Genomic DNA, 20,198 nt, shown 5'->3' with positions numbered 1-20,198 from the left:
CCCAAAGTAAAGGAATATCGGCTATACTGAAGCTAGTACTCAGCAGCTGCTCTTAATGCACTGGCACTGAAAATGTACATATCCACCCCTAGGGCTCTTTTATGCTGCAAATCCTAAACACATTGCAATTTCCATGCATTTTTTACAGTGCAATTTTTCTGAAACTTTTCAGTGATTGCATTATGCAAATTTCTCTAGTTGCTAGGGAAACAAGGAGAAATGCAGAAGAAATTCAGCATGCAGGATGTTTACAAAAATAGAATTGCAATTAGGTTGAAGTGGCATAATAGGGTTCCTACAATGTTCTTTACTTTGAGGTTTTCCACGTGTTTTGCGATATATATGCAATCAGAAACGGATCACAAAACACAACAAATTGCATCAGAAAGAGCCCTTAGTACGTATAAGAAAATAACACTAGGTTAGGTCAGTAGCTGGGAAGCTTGTAAATATCAATGTAAGATGGAAGTAGGGCTATATGTTTTTAACACTCCCTTTTGGGGACCAGAAAGCAATCACTAAGCAAGATAACTCAGTGTCCAGCTGCAAGCAGTACCTTGTTCCCAGGCAAGTCACATGAAAACCTTACATGACCCTGCAGCGCTGGATGGCTGCTGATAAGAGCCAAATTCTGTTCTTTAGTGTTCCTGTGTCCTCTATTCCTGTTGTGCACAAGTGTGAAATAAATAAGGAGGATAAATCAGTGGCGCTATCATTGTTTACATTTTATTCACTTTAAAGGTCTACAATGACTACAGGAGAACTGATACTCAAAGTCAGGGTCCTACACAAAAATAGGACTCAGACGATAATTGCGCATTTCACTTACAGTGATACAAAGTATGTACAATTGTGTGTCCAATCTACAGACACCCCTAACAATGCTGGGAGCAGGCATATGATTACTGTATGTGAAATGCACAATTATCGTCAGGGTCCTATTTTGGAGTAGGACCCTGACTGTGAGTATCAGTTTTCCTGTTGTCATTGAAAACAAAAGTTTGCTTTCTTAAAACAGAAAGTATTTGTGATAATTCAGGTTGGAGTGAGCTCTGAGATTTCTCCCAGTGCATCACTGCTGAAATATGCAAATTAACCATTGTAGTTCCTGGAAGCTAGCCACACCTCCAGATCCACTGGAATGCAATGATGTGTCAGCTTGTTAATATTACAGAGACTCAATAATCCAACATGCATACAGACTCATCAGTGCATGGCATGGATTAATGTGGCTCTATGGGGCAGGACTTGAAACACCCAGAGGTATCCGAATCTGTATGCATGTTGGATTATTGTGGCTCTGTAATGTTAACAAGCTGACACATAATTGCATTCCAGCGGTTCTGGAGGTGTGGTTAGCTTTCAAGGACAAAAATGGGTGATTTGCATACTTCAGCAGTGATGCACTGGGAGAAATCTCGGAGGTCACGCCAACCTGAATTACCGCAAATACTGTCTGTTTTAAGAAAGCAAACTTTTGTTTTCTATAGCATTCTAACAAGAGGGCTTTTAGGTCCATTGTAGCCCCTCACACACAGTTCTGGTTCACCATGAGGTTGCTGGGTACTCTGTACCTGTTGTCATTGCAAACCATTTAAGTGAATAAAACATGAACAATGATAGTGCCGCTGCTTAATTTCACACTTGAAGCGCACAACAAGGATAGAAGAGGACATGGGAAAACTAAACAGAATTTGGGATTTATTGATAGCTATCCAGCACTGCAGACATATAAGGATTTTGTAAATAACTATACTTTGGAGGTGAAGATATTGCAAACGGTGAGAATACATCTGTAAGTATTGAGATGTAATTACATATTTATAGTGGTGATATGTTTTTTTTCACAGCACTTTACAGTACACAGTGAACGATTCATGCTTCTTCCTTAGTATATGTGAGTTTGCTCAAGAAACAATGCAGCACACGCTAATGATATTAGCAGTAAACCTATCATTTCACTTTATAACTTTACATTGCATGTGTGCTAAGTAATTGTTTTACCCTACAATTTGGTGCGTGCTGTTTTTCCAATCACTGTGTAATTTAAACACCGAGCTATTGGTTTAATTCCTCAAGCAATATTTAAATTCTATATAAGTAACTGAACCAAAACAGCGATGTGAATGATGAGCGGAGCATCAAAAAGCAGCCTGGGGGACATTTCTCAGTTCTATCTAGCAGAGAATCCATCAGTGAATATTATATTAAATACAAGATTTGTAGCCTACAGTGATCGATCAAGCTTGAACGTACTTTTCCTCCTCTTATTCACTCTCACCCGGTACCTGATTCTTCTCTTTAAGTTATTGTAGGAGGGAAGCCATTAAATATCGCAGTTACTGGGAAAAAACACTAAAGGAATCAAAGTTTGTATAGCCATAGGCAAGATTATCCATGTGGAGTCAGTAGCAAGCTGAGCATGTTTTCCTGTGGGGTCCTTTAGCGATGTTGTTTAATACTCGTCTCCTACTAAGGCACACGGCTTAATTGAATCCTAGACAAAATGCCCTTTTGTGAAATCTCACTGTCATCAATGTACATTATCTTTTTTTTTTTTTTTTCAAATTCTTTCTAGAACTCTTCTGGCTAATTGGTGGCAGTTTTCCTGCAAATAAGGCTTGTATCGTAGCAGGGGTGAAAATCATAAAAAGCATCACTAAGTGACACCGTTCCTTTTGTATGCTGAGCGATATGTACAGTGATCCAAAAGCCTTAATTTGAATCCAATTTCAGAAACACAGAGGGAGTGGGAAGATTGAATCTATCTTAAATAGTCAGAAGTAGTTACGATGAAATGAAGATTGAGTGGAAACTGTTTTAGAAGTGAAGTTTATCTCTTTGCCAGACCAAAGATGTAGTCCCCAAATCTGTATCGTTTTTTGTTCATAAAACTATGAAGGTTGTGCAGAAATTATTGAAATTACTTGATTTAAAGTGAACCTTGGGCACAACTCCCCCAACCCCCCTTTTCCCCCTGAAAGTTAGATATAACTGAGGTAGAGGGAAGCCTCTGGATCAGGGATGGATTAAGATGTAATGGGGCCCCAGGCAAGTTAATATATTAGTAGATTTGTGGCCCCCTTGTGGTCCCTTTGGTAAGCTGAAGTGGAGAGAGGTCAAAGGACCTTGACACCCACTAGGCCCCAAGCACCTTCCTAGGTGGATGATCCCCCACTGCTCAAGATAAACCAGAGTTCTCCGATCCTCCTCCAGCCCACAGCTGCTCGCCAGGGCCCTCTCCTTCTTAGCGTGCCTGAGCGGCTCTTTACTACTGCACAGGTGCGGGGCGGACTTGCCTGGTGCGGGATGTACTTGCACCTGTGCAGTGAAGCTGCACTTGCACATGGACAGGAGGTGGCTGCAAGAACATATTTGGCAAGGCTTATCTAAAATTTGCAGAGGGTCCAAGGCCTGAAATGGCGAGGTTGAGGAGGATGAGGGAAGGCTCTGGACTACCCAGAGGTTCTCCTCTACTGAGGTATCTTTTTCTTTTTTGTCACACAGTCAGCAGACACATGGCAGCCAATCAGGCTGCACTCCCTCCTGGAGCCCCCCCCCTCCCTTATATAAGGCAACAGCGTCGGCCATTTTCCTCACTCTGTGTGCTGCTGTATTAGTGAGAGAAGGGAGAGACATTGGAGAGATAGGGAAAGCGATAGTTAGGAGGTCTGTTAGCTTGCTCCTTGCTGATATTTATTGCTGAAAAGCACCACCAAAACGGCTCTTTTGAGAGCTAATGTTCTTGTGATTTTTTTTTAATGTGTGGCCCACTGACACTGCATATATAGCCCTGTCTGTCACATCTGGCCCTTGCTAATTGCTATACTGTGCCAGGCCCAGCACATTCAGTGCCTAGTGTGATTGCTGCACATTGTATTCTAATACCAATCCGTGCATACCTTTCACTGCACATGTGTGACCGACCGCACACTGTTTTATATACCAGTCCGTGCATACCTTTTCACTGCACCTGTGCGACCGCACGGTGTTTTATATACCAGTCCGTGCATACCTTTTCACTGCACCTGTGCGACCGCACGCTGTTTTATATACCAGTCTGTGCATACCTTTTCACTGCACCTGTGCGACCGCATGCTGTTTTATATACCAGTCTGTGCATACCTTTCACTGCACCTGTGTGACCGACCGCATGCTGTTTTATATACCAGGCTGTGCATACCTTTTCACTACACCTGTGGGACTGCACGCTGTTTTATATACCAGTCCGTGCATACCTTTCACTGCACCTGTGTGACCCACGCTATTTTATATACCAGTCCGTGCATACCCACTGACACTGCATATACAGCCCTGTCTGTCGCAGCTGGCCCTTGCTAATTGCTGTACTGTACCAGGCCCAGCACATTCAGTGCCTATTATGGCTGCTGCACATTGTATTCTAATACCAGTCCATGCATACCTTTCACTGCACCTGTGTGACCGGCCGCACACTGTTTTATATACCAGTCCGTGCATACCTTTTCACTACACCTGTGCAACTGCACACTGTTTTATATACCAGTCCGTGCATACCTTTCAGTGCACCTGTGTGACTGCACGCTGTTAGATATACCAGTCCGTGCATACCCTTCACTGCACCTGTGTGACCGCACGCTGTTTTATATAGCAGTCACTGCATACATTTCAGAATTAGAATCAGAATCAATTTTATTTCGCCAAGTAAGTTTGCACCTACAAGAAATTTGTCTTGGCAGTTGCTTAACAAACACAAACAACAACAATACAAGGACAGACAGTGTGTATATAACAAGTTAAGGACATTTATGCAAGTATAGTGGCAGTAAACAATGTGAGAATTGTTCATTTACAGTTCTGTGCTGATTACTATCAAGTCCTAGCAGCTCTAACGTGGTTCAGCATTAAGTATGGCTACCGCTTGAGGAAAAAAGCTGTTCCTGTGTCTGGAGGTTTTGGTTTGACCGGAATCTTACTCCTGAAGGCATGCGCTGGAAGATGGAGTGAGCTGGGTGAGAGGGGTCAGAGGCAATTTTGGTTGCTCTCTTTCTGCACCTGCTAGCGTAAAGATCCTGCAGGGAAGGTAAGCTACAGCAAATTATCCTTTCCGCTGTTCGGATGATGCGCTGCAGCCTCCCCTTTTCTAATGCTGAGCAGGAGCCGAACCATACAGTCATAGATGATGTTATGGTGGATTCAATAATTGTAGTGTAGATCTGCACCATTAAATTTTGAGGTAGGCCAAACTTTTTCAGCTGCCGTAGATGGTACATCCTCTGTTGCGCTTTCTTGACAATAGTGGCCGTATTGTTATCCCATTTTGGATTGTGTGAGATCGTGGACCCAAGAAACTTGAATGACTCTACCTGGGTTATTGTGGATCCATTTATGGTTAAGGGGAGGTGCTGGGGGGGAGATCTCCTAAAGTCTATTATTATCTCCATGGTTTTGAAAGCATTTAGTTCCAAGTTGTTGCTGCTGCAACAGGAGGAAAGCTGTCCCACCACATGCCTGTATGCAGACTCATCCCCGTTTTGTATGAGACCAACTACTGTTGTGTCATCTGCAAACTTCAGAACCTTAACAGATGGATCTGTGGAGATGCAGTCATTGGTGTACAGTGAGTAGAGCAGTGGGGAAAGCACACAGCCCTGGGGTGCACCAGTACTGACGGTCAGAGAGCTTGATGTGTGTTTACCAAGTCTAACACGCTGTTTCCTATCGGTTAGGAAATCGGTTATCCATTTGCAGATGGATTCAGGTATGTGTAGCTGGGAGAGCTTGCTGTGTAGCAGAGATGGCATTATGGTATTAAATGCAGAGCTGTAATCTATAAATAAAATCCTGGTGTAGGTTCCTGGGGTGTCTAGATGCTGTTCACTGCATCTGTGTGACCGCACACTGTTTTATATACCAGCAGTCACTGCATACATTTCACTGCGACCGAAGGTGTGCAACCAGCAAAAATAAAGTACATATAGTGCTAATATGTGCAAGATGGCACATAGGCTTTTCTGGCAGAGGCGGACATGGGCCCTGCAGGCCGTGCAGCCGCACAGGGGCCCCATGTGCTCTAGATCCCATGAAATTGAACCATTTAGGGCCTGATTATCCTCTAGGCTTTTCCAGATGTATTTTTCTCTGAAACTGAAGAGAAACAGTGATAATAACTTGTGCCCCATTCATATACAAGTTTAAAATGTGTGCTACATTAATACAGTGCCTACAGGATGTGACTTAGTCTCATGTACTTTTATCTTATCGGCATTGTTTGGATCCAACCATGATCTGTTATGACCACACCCACTCACATGGGGCCCGCTTCACTTATTCTGCACAGCGGTCCATTGTTGGCTTTGTCCTCCATTGTTTTCTCGGGAACGCCAAAGCCCCACACATATCCCTGATCTTCCTCCTCAGTAAGCTCCAGCCTCCCTTTATCGTTGTATTTTGCACACCTCTTGTTTGCAGTTCCTTTTCTAAATTCCACAAACTTTATTCCTATTCTTGCACAGGGGCCCCTGGATGGGATCTGTCCCTACATATGTAACGATTTTGCCACTCATGCCATCTTGCACATATTAGCACTATATGCACTTTATTTTTGCTGGTTGCACACCTTGGGGTTGTCTTTACATTCATGTGACTGGACATGCATTTATCTTGCATAGGGCTGTGTTGGATTGAATTACTTTATGATTCAGGTTTTGTGTGGATTTACAATGTATTGCTATATATGATTATTACGTACTTGATTGTTTGTTTGGCTACCCTCATGTGTTTTTAGTATTTTTAACAATTTTTTGAATATAGTTGATGTAGTACCTTGAATTTCTTGGAGTGGTGCGGTTTCTCAGAGAACTTTCTGTGTGTACTTTGGGAACACAGTGAGTTTGGCCTGTCAGTGTGAAGCAGTACACTAATTACACTTTCTGATTGATGTATACACACGCAAGATGTTTTAAAGCACTTTATGTCTCCAATTTAGCATGCAATGTGATTTCTGCCCTTAAAACTCTGCTGTGCGTCAAATCTAGATTTTTCCCCGGGACTTTTGGTGTGTATTGTGGTTCGTGAGGTTCGCAAACTTTTTCGCAAGTTCGCATTCGCGGTACGTGGGTTCACGACATCTCTAATGATTAGGGCCCATTTGTGTGCGGGCTCTCGCATGTGCCTGTGCATGCCCAGAAAACACAAACCCCTCTGGGGTTGGTGATCCTTAGAGGCTGTCAGTGGGACCCTGGAGCTGCAGGGAGGGACGCAAACGACTTCTAGGGGCTGGAAAAAGCTCCAGGTAAGTAAAGCTAGATTTCATTTCTTACCTCGCTTATCCTTTAGCGCCACCAGCAAGAAACCTTTTGGTATTTTTTCAATTGCAGAGTGTTAGAAACTTATTTACACAGAAGATGAAACATGGTCTCCTAGGAGAAAACTTAGGAGAAAAAGTGAATTGAATAACTGCCTTTGTAGACGTATATGTGTAAACTTAAATTAAGATATTGCTGTATTTTTGCTATGTGTCTTCACACACAGCTAGGATGATGACATCATCTAGAAGATAGTCAAAACTATGGTAAGGCATCTGCAAGTTTTATTTCCCCAATAGTTTGAAAATGAACCTAATCAGATCAGGGTCAGAAATGTACATAGGGAATTTTTCCAGACGCCTGGAGTTTTTAAGTACTATAGAAATGCTAAAAGGCTTATTTTCTGCTTAAACAGTATATACTTCAAAGCTATATAATTTAATGAAGAGAAAAAAAATATTTTCAGTCATCCAGCTTTCTCATCTATAGAAGATGATCAAAGCTCTTTATTGAATCTGTTTCAAGTGTGTGCAGTCTGCTGATATTAATCACTAACTCCTAATTGATTTAAGGTTGTTATTGGTTGAAAATGCAATTGAGGCAATGGGTAATCTAGGCTGGACTGAGTTGGATGTGTTTTTTTTTTTTATTGCATGAAAAGAGAAGGAGATTCGTGACTAGTTACTGATTAGTTTACAAGTGAAATTAGGGCGTGCAGCATGGACATGCTCTGTGATACTCCCAAAATAGCGTTTTGATTGGGAACTTTTTTATGGCAGGTTGGGTTGAGTTGTAATTGACCCATGTGTATGACTGCTATAATTAACAAGACAAACACCTGTATAGGCAGTATAATTAACAAGATACACCTGTATAGGCGTTAAAAGGTTCCACCAATCACGAGTCAGTTCTAGGCTTGGGTCCTATTAATAAATATTACACCTGTTTCTTCAAAAATGAGAATGATGGATGGTGATGGTCTAGTGTAGTCTTATGTCTCGACTGAGGATTTAAGGATTGCTCATCACTGAAGTTGTCTAAAGTGACTTGACCTTATCTATATAACCCAATTGCTGAAAACGTTATTATTGCAAATGTTTAGACAAGAATCCACAGACCTAAAAATAACCTGAGTGATGCAAGTTTTAGTCTCAGATGCTCTGTCTGGAGATGTCATTTTATAAATGATGCCTTCGCACACAATATTTCTAGCCTGATTGAGTCATGTAATCCTTATTACAGTCTATCAAACGAACATGGATTTAATTGTGATATCACTGCAGCAGGGCCGGATTTACCATAAGGCACTGTAGGCACGTGCCTACAGGCGCCTGATTGGGCAAGGGCGGGGTTTAAATTGTCCCCTTCATAATTAAAAACCTCAGAGAGCGATCCCCCATGACAGCGCCGCACGGTCCGCCCACTTGCGTCATGATCCGGCGGCCGCAACTACAGTGACAGGCAGGGCAGTCTGAGGGCGGCTAATCACACATGCACGGTCTATTCCGCTCTTCCCGCCCACCGCCGTTATCATGCCTGCACGCAGTGCTGCAACTTGTAAGTGAGCAGCAGCTGCGTGTATGGGGGGAAGCGGGCGGTACGCTTCAGTGTTCAGTCTCTGCTGGCTGGGATCGGGAGAAACCACGTGGGTGGCCAGAGCTGAGCGGGCATCACTTGCCTGTGAAATTTGTCTGCCTGCGCCCATAGCCCTGAACGAGGAGGTGGGAGACCAGTCCAGCGGAGGTAGGCAAAAAGCTCCGCTCTGCTCCCCTCTCCTCCTGTTCACAATGCAGCCAGCCAGCATGTTTATTTAAGTGACAGGCGGGGAGGGGGGCAGAGGAAACAGCCGTACGGGAAAGCCTTGTCCTGTATAGGCTACAGCTCCGCCCCCTGTGTGTGTATGCTATGGAGGCTTGATCTCTGACACAAGGGAGAAGGGGTCAGGCCCCGGGCACACACATCTGCAGTGCAGAGTTTGCTGACAGCGCCATGGATTCCCTGCTGCTTCGGTTCCAGCCTGATCTAGACAGTGTCACCTGGCTGCGAGAAACTTCAGCTCAAGATGCTGTGAACGGTACTTTCCCTTCCTGTAAAGTTAGCTAGCTCATTGAATGGAGGAGGGGGAGTGATGGTTTTGTTTTATGTGTGTGCATGAAAAATGGGATGGGGGGGGGATTATTGTGTGTGTGTGTGTATATATGTTTGTGTGTGTGTGTATATATATTTGTGTGTATATATGTGTGTGTGTGTGCGATTTTGTGTGTGCGCGCGCGCGATTGTGTGTGTGTGCGCGCGATTGTGTGAGTGTAATCTGTATGATCTCTGTGTGTGATTGGGTGAGTGTGTGTGTGTGATCTCTGTGTGTGATTGGGTGAGTGTGTGTGTGTGATCTCTGTGTGTTATTGGGTAAGTGTAATCTGTGAGTGTGTGTGATTGGGTGAGTGTAATCTGACAGTGTGTGTGATCTTGGTATGTGATCTGTGTGTGTGTGACTGTAATCTGTAAGTGTGTGTGTGTGTGATCTCTGAGTGTTAGTGTGTGTGTGTGTGTGTGTGTGGTGTACGCAATCAAAGGGCACCTGAAAATGTGGGTGCCCAGGCAAGCTGATAGAATATTGGTAAATTTGCCAATATTTAATATACTATTAAAGAGTAAAGAAGGAAACTAAAGAAGTAAAATATCGGAATTAAATACCGATATTTTACTATAGCTTAACCTACTCCTACTCTCACACAGTTCCCTCCCCCTGACACCTAACCCTAACCCTAACCATCCCACACTGCACAGACACAACTCTATCCAACCATTCCGCACAAACACCCTAACAGCCCCCGTCTCGCACGAACACCCTTCCTGATACCTAACTGCCCTGTCCCCTCCACACAAACACCCTACCTGATGCCTAACCTTAACCACGCCCCCACCACCAATCACCACAGAAAAAGAAAAAACATAATTTTTCATGCGCCGCCATAGACCCATTGAAATAGTGGCACTGAGGAGTAATTTGATCACCTGATGAATATCGGGTACTGGACCGCTAGGCTGCTTTTTATCACTCCGTCACTACTTCAATGCCTTGCATAATTTTATTTTGAAACAAAAGGGTGTGTGGCTTGGGGGTGTGGCCTGTGCCTAGGGGCGGGGTTTAGGGCGCCAGATCTTGTGTGCCTATAGGCTCCTCAGCTCTAAATCCGGCCCTGCACTGCAGTATACATGAAATTTAACTATACCTGTCTTGCTTAGGTAATCTTAACTACTCACCTCCCAATAGCTCTGCTTGTTGATGGATAATGATCTGTGGTACCTATAACAACAAATTTAGTTTATTATGATGTGACTGATGTTTGAGATGACATATAGTTCAGTATCATAAGGGCCACTAATAGCAGCTTAACAGGAGACATGCCAGACCAGCAACAGCAAATGTTCCACAAACCCCCTTCCTGCATCTGTGAATACTTATTTGCATCCGTAGATTATCTCAGCATGCACAGCAGATACCATGGATGTATATAGTACATAAGGTTTAAAAGGCATTCATATACTACATTAAAGCATTGTGGGCCAGTAAGATTTGAAACTTTTTTATACTCCTGATTAACTGAAAAACTGAGCCTGGTGCATTTTTAAAGGAATACTATCGATGTATGCATTTATTTTGAAATGCTGTATGTTGTAGCACACATTAGGACAAGTCCTAGGAGCAATTTGATTCCTCACTCAGCTGTTCCTCTCAGCTGTAAAATCCTCCGTCAGTTTTGGCGTCAGTGTTGGATACAAAATGTATCTAATACTGAGCTCCCAGAGGGCTGGACCATGTCTTTGCACAGGGGAGTTGCTATCAGCTCTTCAGTTTATAGTTTAATTGTCACCTTGCTGAAAGAATCTTGTTGATATGGTGGTAAGGGGTTAAAGATTCTAGCAATGTGTGTTTATTATCTTTGCTTCTCTTGACTGATGAAGATACTAATAATGCTAATTATAGACAGTGGTCTGCCCCTCTCAGCAGCTTGTAAAGTGGATGCAGCCTGGAGTGAATCACCTCAAGCAGGCAGCCAGTCTGAGTGTAAACACAGACTCTGGAATAGCTAGTTATATTCCAGCAATATTCCAGCTCATTTAGTTACCTGTTACCACCTCAGATCAGCCTGTTTCTCCTCAAGTCTCCTGCATGCTGTGAGTGACACAGTGAAATATATTTGTGAGCTGTGTGACAGAGTAACCAAGCAGCTCAGGGTGACCCAAACTACTATGAGCTGTGTGATAAATGAATTTTTAAGCAGGGATAGTGAGAGAGAGACCTGGGTGAATAAATAAAGTGCCCCTAGCACTAGTGGTAATGTGTACACTAATATAGAGTATTAAAAAAAAAAAGTCGTTTCAATCGATAGTATTCCTTTAAGGACTTTTACACCCAAGCTGTACAGTAATTATGGCTAGTGGGGGTAGGGGCTACAAAGGGCAGGGAAGGTTAGGTGAGAGGAACATAGTATCCTTTAGGGTCAGTTGAGGGATTCATTACATTACTTTACTTTTTTTTCAGTAATAATTGATTTTAGGAGAATAGCTTATTAGCTTTCATATTGAGAAATGGTTTGACTTTTCCATAAACAGAAATGCTTGTCAGATGTCTGTGAGGTTTAGCTGAATTTGGATATAACCAAAATGAAGCCACTACAAATGACAGGAATAGGAATTATCCTGATTACAGAAAAAGTAAAGGCCTGTGTTGCTATGTCATCTGTGTGCAGGGAAGGTGCGTAAGTCATCAGCGAAACAGCCTTGTTTCACTTTGCATATCATTTTGTGAAGCTGGTAATAAAGTAAGTGCAATAAATCAGCATTATGTGATGTCAGAAGTACAATGTAATTTACTTTTAGCAAGTTAAATCAAGCAAATTCCAAAATAGCCATTTTGTATTCAGGTCAGAGAGATGGGTAACAAATCTGGTTTAGTAATTTGTCTACAATTTCACCCCTTGTTAGACTGCAAAGTCTTTATTTAGTAGGCTAGACTGGCTGCAGTGAATTTGCTATCTTCCTTATGTGAGACAAATACACGGAGGTGTGCAAAACAGTTTGGGATCCAGGTGCTCTCACCGCCCAGCACCACGACCTGCAAGCTAAACCTCATAGGGGAGCAGGAGCAGCACACACAGCCACCCAAGATGCTCTCACTATCCAGCACCACGACCTGCAAGCTAAACCTCATAGGGGAGCAGGAGCAGCACACACAGCCAGCCAAGGTGCTCTCACTGCCCAGCACCACGACCTGCAAGCTAAACCTCATGGGGAGCAGGAGCAGCACACACAGCCAGCCGAGGTGCTCTCACCACCCAGCACCACGTTCTGCAAGCTAAACCTAATAGGGGAGCAGGAGCAGCACACACAGCCACCCAAGGTGCTCTCACCACCCAGCACCACGACCTGCAAGCTAAACCTCATAGGGGAGCAGGAGCAGCACACACAGCCAGCCGAGGTGCTCTCACCGCCCAGCACCACGACCTGCAAGCTAAACCTCATGGGGAGCAGGAGCAGCACACACAGCCAGCCAAGGTGCTCTCACTGCCCAGGACCACAATCTGCAAGCTATCGTACATAGCCACATGGCTAATTAATATTCACTGCACTGCAGTGTTTACTTCCTGGAGCGGCCGCTTATTGGCTGGCAGGACCACGTGATGCGGAGTGTTCCGATCACGTGGTCTCCGCAGTCTATAGAACAAAAAAGGCACACCAAGAGCCGCATAACACGGCTCTATGTAGCGTCCTCCTTCAACACCACCAGGCGTTGCGTTAGGGGCACGTTATGCGACCTTAAGTCCCCTAAAACGCAACGTCCTAATGTGAAAGAGGCCTTACAGTTTCTATTACAGTATTTAAAACACTCTTTTTATGTTTATCTTGGATCAGCACATAACTAAAACTTTCTTTCAAATGTACTATAGTTGTATAGATGTTATAGTTTTGCTTTCACTTGAATGGAAAAATAGCCCTCTAAATAGAAAATAACCTTGCTCAAGTGCTCCAAACCTGGCGGCACTAAGAACCTGGGTGCTGGAGGCTTTTCATCAGGTGTTGGCTTCCATGGTGGTGGAGAGTCCATCTGCTCATTCTGATCTGGATTCTCAGGTGTGCCAGGGAGAAAGTTATGGAAATCTTTATCTTGCTGTTTGCCTAAAAAAATAAAAGAACGTTACTGAAACATTTGTGTACCTAGAAGATTAAAGCAGTGTTGTTGCTTTCTGGGTAAATGGCTCAACTTTCTTCATTTGCATCCCTAGATTTTTTTGGATTGCAAGTGTTTTCTTAATAACCTTGTTGCTGGAGTTCTAAGTTAGTAAGGCTCCTTAATAAGACAATAAGCAGTGCCGTCACTAAGCGATCCTCTAGTCCCCCGCAGCAACCCTGTTCCAGCCGACTTTTAAAGGTGACAGCCACTGCGCATGCACGGCAATGACCTCTCACATCCTCGATCTCGCTCCTGTCGCTGGGAGCATTCTGCCCATGCGCAGGGCACTCCCGTCCATGGGAGCGTGATTAGGAGGCGTGCAGACCAGGGTTGCAAATCCAAGTGACAGAGGGTCACTGCAGGGAACCAGAGGGCACAGGGCAGCTTCAGGGGGCTGGTAGAAGCCCCAGGTAAGTTAAACTTTTTTCTCTTCAGTTTAGGTTCACTTAAAGTGGGTTCTATTTGATTAAAAAGAGACTGTTCATCTTAATTATTTAAACACTCGGTGTTTATGAGCAGATTTTTTTATTTTTCTGAGTCTGAGGAGCAACACTCTTTATTATTTTTTTTTTTTGTATTCATGTCCAGAAATGAGTTATTTTTTTCTCCTCAAAATAATACTGTAATTTGGTAACTCTGATATAATATATGATACATATTATTTGTCCAGGTGATTTTAGTCATGGGCTCACTTTAACCTCTTGGGTACTGTGCAGCCCTGGTCCTTAACCACTTCACAACTGAGGGGTTTTACCCCTTCAGCATCCGAGCAATTTTCTCCTTTCAGCGCTCCTTCCATTCATTCGCCTATAACTTTATCATTACTTATCATAATAAAATGATCTATATCTTGTTTTTTTCACCACCAATTAGGCTTTCTTTAGGTGGGACACTATGCCAAGAATTATTTTATTCTAAATGTGTTTTAATGTGAAAATAGGAAAACATTTGGAAAAAAAACATTATTTTTCAGTTTTCCGCCATTATAGTTTTTAAATAATGCATGCTACTATAATTAAAATCCATGTAACTTATATGCCCATTTGTCCCAGTTATTACACCATTTAAATTATGTCCCTACCACAATGTTTGGCACCAATATTTTATTTGCAAATAAAGGTGCATTTTTTTCAGTTTTGCGTCTATCCCTAATTACAAGCCCATAATTTATAAAGTAACAGTGTTATACCCTCTTGATATAAATATTTAAAGATTTCAGTCCCTAAGGTAACTATTTAAGTTTTTTTTTTTTATTGTAATTTTTTTAAATTTATTTTAATGTTACAATAAAAATATTGGTAACAATTGGGGAGTGTGGGAGTTAATGAGTTAAAATTAATAGTGTAAATAATGTATGTGTATTTTTCAGGCGTCCTACAAGCGTCGGAAGGACGCTTGCAGGAAGGGAGGCTGGGAAACTGAGTTTTTTTCACAACGGTCGCACTGCTTCTCATAGAAGCATGCCGATCATTGCGGGGGCAGAGATCAACGAACGGGAATGGATTTTCCCATTCATTGATCTCCGGGCGAGCGGACGGTGGCGTGTATGATCGCGGTAGTGCGCGCACGTGTGAGCGGGAGCGCGGACAGCGGCGGCAGCGGCGGGGGTGCGAATATCTACGCTCCGAGCGGGGAACTGAAGTCCAAAGTAGCGTAGATATACTGTACCCGGGCGGCGAAGTGGTTAAGGGGCTGTTTTTTTTGTTTGTTTGTTTTTTACATTTACCCTGGGCCAATGCTCACAGTGATCACAGGTTCAGTGGCAGCACACAGTTAGATAAATATGAAATTTTATATGAATATTTCATACTTATCAGCTTACCAGCAGAGAAACTTCAGCTAATGACATGTCATTGCTGTAAGGTCAGATTACCTCAAATTACCTCACTTTGCAGAGTAGCACTTTAGCTACTTAAATACACTTAATTCTGTTCATTACAGGGCATATTCACAGATATGCCTCTAGGCATGCACACGTTATCCAAAAAGGCTTTACAAGCTTTATTAAACATTTATTTTTCAAAACAAAGTATTAATACAAATACGTAAAAACACAAGATGATTTTCCCACACTGACGAAATTCATTAGCTCTTAAATGCAACTTACTTTACTTAGTGGAGAAAGTAAGACAATGCTCAAATTGGTTATGCAGAAAAATCGACATCTTCTACTATGCTTCACAGAGAACCCTGAATGGTTCATGTTACTAATGCTGCATACACACTTGAGATAAAAGTCTTTGGAAAAGGCAATATCACAGACCAATTTTACTCCATTCCATGTAGTATGAGAGCCATACTCTACACAGTCTATTCTATGGAGCTGCACTCCCCATCAGATAAAATCTTTGCAAGATTCTGCACACAAAGATGCCCGTACACACTCAAAAGATCATTATCTGCAAAAGATCTCTTCCTGCAATAGATCCATTCCTGCAAAATGCATTCATAGTCTATGAGATCTGCAGATCCTCATACACACCTTGTTTAACAGACTTCAAGGACTTCAAGGACCTCAGAACATGAGGACAGGAGTTCGACATTCCTGCATAATGCGTAATTTCGCGTTTCGTTCATAACGTAATTTCGCGTTAAACCATAACGTAATTTCGCGTTAAACTATACCGTAATTTCTCATTTCTTCGTAATTTCGCGAATTTCGTAATTACTTGTTAGCTATAAAAAATTACTTGTTCGCATTTGCCAATCAGAAGCGAATCAGCGGTAGTCAGACGAACGCTAACAAATTTTCGCATATAAACGCTTTTTCGCGTTAAATAATGTAAAAACTAAGCATGCGCAGTTCAAGGGTGTAAAATACGCTTACAAACGTTTGCATGCAAGGCAAACGTAATTTCGCGATACCCACCGTAACGCAAAAACGACGCGAAAATTAATGCTTACAGTAATATGAACTATCGCGAAATTACGTTATGTAACTACGCTTACAAATGGTTGCATGCAAGGCAAACGTAATTTCGCGATACCCACTGTAATGCGAAAATTACGCGAAAATTACGCTTAAGCTGAATTTCGCGAAATCCTTCTTCCTTACGATTATGTACTTACGGCCATAATCGTAATTACACTAATTACGCGAAATTTTGCGAAATCGTAATTAAGTCATTACGCTCATCTCTAAGCATTTTACTAAAAGGGCTTTTTTGGTCCATTTTAGCCCCTAGGCACACCTAGGCATTCTAGTTTACCATGCGTTAGCTGGGAAATCTGTTACTCTGGGTGTTTCAAGTTTTCCTCCACAGGGCCCTATTAATCCACGCCATGCACTAAAGAGGCTCAACCAGTCTGAAAGTCTGTATGCATGTAGGATTACTGTGGTTCTATATAATTAACAAGCTGACACATCATTGCATTTCAGGGTTCTGGAGGAGTTTTTAGCTTTCTGGAGCATAAAAAAAATGATTTGCATAATCAGCAATGATGCACTGTGGCAAACCGCAGATACATACTCCAACCTGAATAATTGCAAATACCTTCTGTTTGAAGAAGGCAAATTCTGTTTTCCATATAATTTTAGTAAGAGGACTTTTTGGTCCTTTTCAGCCCCTTACACACTCCTGGGAGTTCTGGTTCACCATGAGCTTGCTAGGGAATCTGTTACTGTCTGAATTTCTGTTCATAATCCATTTATACTTGAAAAATGAAAACCATCTCACAGTGACAAAAAATGTTGGCTGGTGTCACTATTTGCAAATAAACAAATACATCCCTAAATATGCGGATATTTTGTATATTAAAAAAAAACTCTAGTTCCCCTTTCCTCCTATTTCAGTCCATTTTGACAATTTTGTGTATAACAAATCCTAGCTACCAACTCCATTATTTCCAGTAAGATTTTTTTTTCTTCTTCTCTTATTTTAGAACTGGAGTGTCAATTCTGTTATCATTTGCTTCCATTACTTTACCAACAACTGCTGCTTTCTGCTAATCAGTATAGATAATTGCTGTACTGACATTCTTAATGTGAGTGAATGAAATGTCTTTTGTGGAGTCCTTTTTTTTTTCCAGCTTAGCTGTTCTGAAAATGAGTGAATTCAGTAAATGCCTTTTACTGCACATTGCCTCTTATGCGTTAATTAGACATAATGGAACAGCAAACACTTCAGAGTCTGACATCACAAGAGGGTCTAGCTGCTGCACACTGCTTCCTCCTGCCTCTGCTGCCATTGCTTCTGCTATTGTTTACTGCTACACCGACCTGAAAAAGTTACCAGAGCCTCTTTGAGCTCCTATTTAAATATGTATAAGTATGGTGTTAATAATTCATACATTGATATCCAGTCCGTTTTGCAGTCGGCATTGTCTCATCGCTGCGCTCCTTTGTGTTACATATGAGAGGTAATTAAATTAAATGAAATGAACTGCTCTGTGGCGCTTTAAAATTAAGCTATGAAGTGTACTTTTTATTTAGGATCTTTAAACACATTCCTAGGCATTTCTACGATAGCTCTGCTTTTGTGTTCCTCTGTTGCGGTATAGAAACTGCAGGACAAGAGTTGGTAAACATGGGTTTGTTCAGAAATGTGTTGTGCAGAAGATCTCCGATACTGGGAAATGTATGCTCCTTTTCTGAATCATTTACTACTTTGGCAAAGCACAAGAAGGGACTTTGGATACTTTAGGATTTTTGCATACCCTAAAATTATCATCATTTTTGATAGTCTAAAGGTGCCCATACATCTATTGACTTGGCAATCAATCATCTGTCTCGATAATTATTATCAAATTATTATCAAATTGGATGAAAATTGGTTCCGCCAAGTGGATGCCTGATTGACAATGAGACCAATTTCAGGCCAAGCATGTCGACCACTGTGGTTGATCAAGAGCGTGGCAGTAACTGTAAGCAATATCGGGAGGAGTGACGAACACGACAAAATCCCCGATGCAGTCCCCCCCTAATGTGCAATGTGCCTCCCCAGTGCCCAGTGCAGTATACATAAGCATCCATACACGCGGCCCACGTGGTTGCTGGAGTAAAATAGGCGCGTGTGCGACGTCACACTTGTGCCCACCTGCATGCTGGCAACTATGTGGGGAGCATGTATGGACAAATTACGGCACCCGGGGCCAACAGTGCATAGGACAGGTAATGTATAATGCACTGGTCACTGGTAGGAGAGCACAGTGAACATTGGGACAGTGTTGGGCTGGCGAGGTGGTTGATGTGGTGGCACAAGGCCAATTTCAGATCAATTTCGGCATGCCCATATGACCTGCGGTGTATGGGCAGCCGACAGATCTCTCTCTAATCAGATTCTATTAGAGAGAGATTTGTCTCTTGGTCGTATCTGCCCATACATCGCTAGATGTATGCAGGCCTGGATTTACCTCATCAGAGCCTATAGGCATATATGTCCTGCCATCTTAGATTTCACTCTCCATGAACCTACAAACCCTTACCAAACTGCACCGCAAGTATGCTGGCTGGCCCAGACATCACTTCTCCCTCACTTCCCTTGCCCATCATTAGGGATGCTCATTCGGATTCCGCGGAAATGCAATTTCCGAAATTCCGATCGGAAATTGCATTTCCGCATCGGAATGCGGAAATCGGTAATGCAAATGCATTAGGCGGATTTCCGCCGGAAATCGCGGAATTTCCGCCGGAAATCGCGGAAATTCCGCCCGACTTTAACATCGATTTTCTCAAAAACTATAAGGTCTTTTTGAAAACTTTTTTTGCATCTTGTTCAGGAGATTCTGTTTAATAAACCCTGTAAAATTGGTGTTTCTAGGACTTACGGGGGCTTTGCTATTAACCGCTAAAGTCGGCGGATTTTTACTGTAATGTAAAATGCAGAAAATCTGCATCTGCCCATTTTCTGCATTTACATTACAGTAAAAATCCGCCGACTTTAGCGGTTAATAGCAAAGCCCCCGTAAGTCCTAGAAACACCAAATTTTCAGGGTTTGTTAAACAGAATCTCCTGAACAAGATACAAAAAAAAAGTTTTCAAAAATACCTTATAGTTTTTGAGAAAATCGATGTTAAAGTCGGGCGGAATTTCCGCGATTTCCGGCGGAAATTCCGCATCGGAATGCGGAAATTGGTAGCGGAAAGCGGAATCGGTATTTGGCAATGGCGGAATGCGGATTTACCGCGGAATCGGAAATTGGCATTTCCGACCATCCCTACCCATCATAGCTACTTTTGTCCCTTAGTATTAGGCAGTTTTATAGTACACAGACAAGATGTGGAACCAGTGGGGTAGCAATAGGGAATGCAGAGGTTGCGACCGCACTGGGGCCCTTGGGCTACAGTGGGCCTGAGGGCACTGCTTTCAAATGCAGTGATAGTCCTGTTCTAGTAATAATCACTGCTATAGATGCTCTGAATTGTAGTAATTATGAACAAACTGTTCCCCATTCCCATTCTTGCACCTCTGACACTGCGGTTGTCCTTGGCAGGTTTTGGTGTGCCATATCAATTATTGGGTATAGAGTGCTTGGGGAGGCCCAATGTAAAACTTGCACTGGGGCCCATAGCTCCTTAGCTATGACACTGTGTGGAGCACAAGAGCATATTCATACTAGAACAGCTGGTGTACATTAAAAAAGGGCACCAGGGAAATTTGGGCATCGGAAATAGCTGCAAGTAGAATGTTGGTAAAACGTACAGAATTTTGTTTTAACACTAAACCTAACCCTATTCT

At 42.6% G+C, this 20,198-nt stretch overlaps 1 protein-coding gene across 2 annotated transcripts in view; it reads right to left on the bottom strand.

The window, feature by feature from the left end:
* The window catches only part of LOC137570548 (phospholipid scramblase family member 5-like), a 74,413-nt gene extending 73,807 nt beyond the window's left edge, over positions 1–606 (bottom strand). Inside the window, exon 1 of one of the 2 annotated variants that reach the window (XM_068279241.1) lies at positions 557–606. The gene's annotated coding sequence lies outside the window, so the exon portion shown is untranslated. Of the gene's footprint in view, positions 1–86; positions 138–556 lie in introns of those variants that run through there. The other variant, XM_068279242.1, reaches the window with a different exon arrangement.
* Between the last annotated feature and the right edge of the window lie 19,592 nt (positions 607–20,198).

This window comes from Hyperolius riggenbachi, chromosome 4 (genome assembly GCF_040937935.1).
Source record: "Hyperolius riggenbachi isolate aHypRig1 chromosome 4, aHypRig1.pri, whole genome shotgun sequence".
NCBI classification, from domain to species: domain Eukaryota; kingdom Metazoa; phylum Chordata; class Amphibia; order Anura; family Hyperoliidae; genus Hyperolius; species Hyperolius riggenbachi.
The sequence above is the reverse complement of the archived record's forward strand: the minus strand, read 5'-3'. Positions and strand labels throughout refer to the sequence as shown.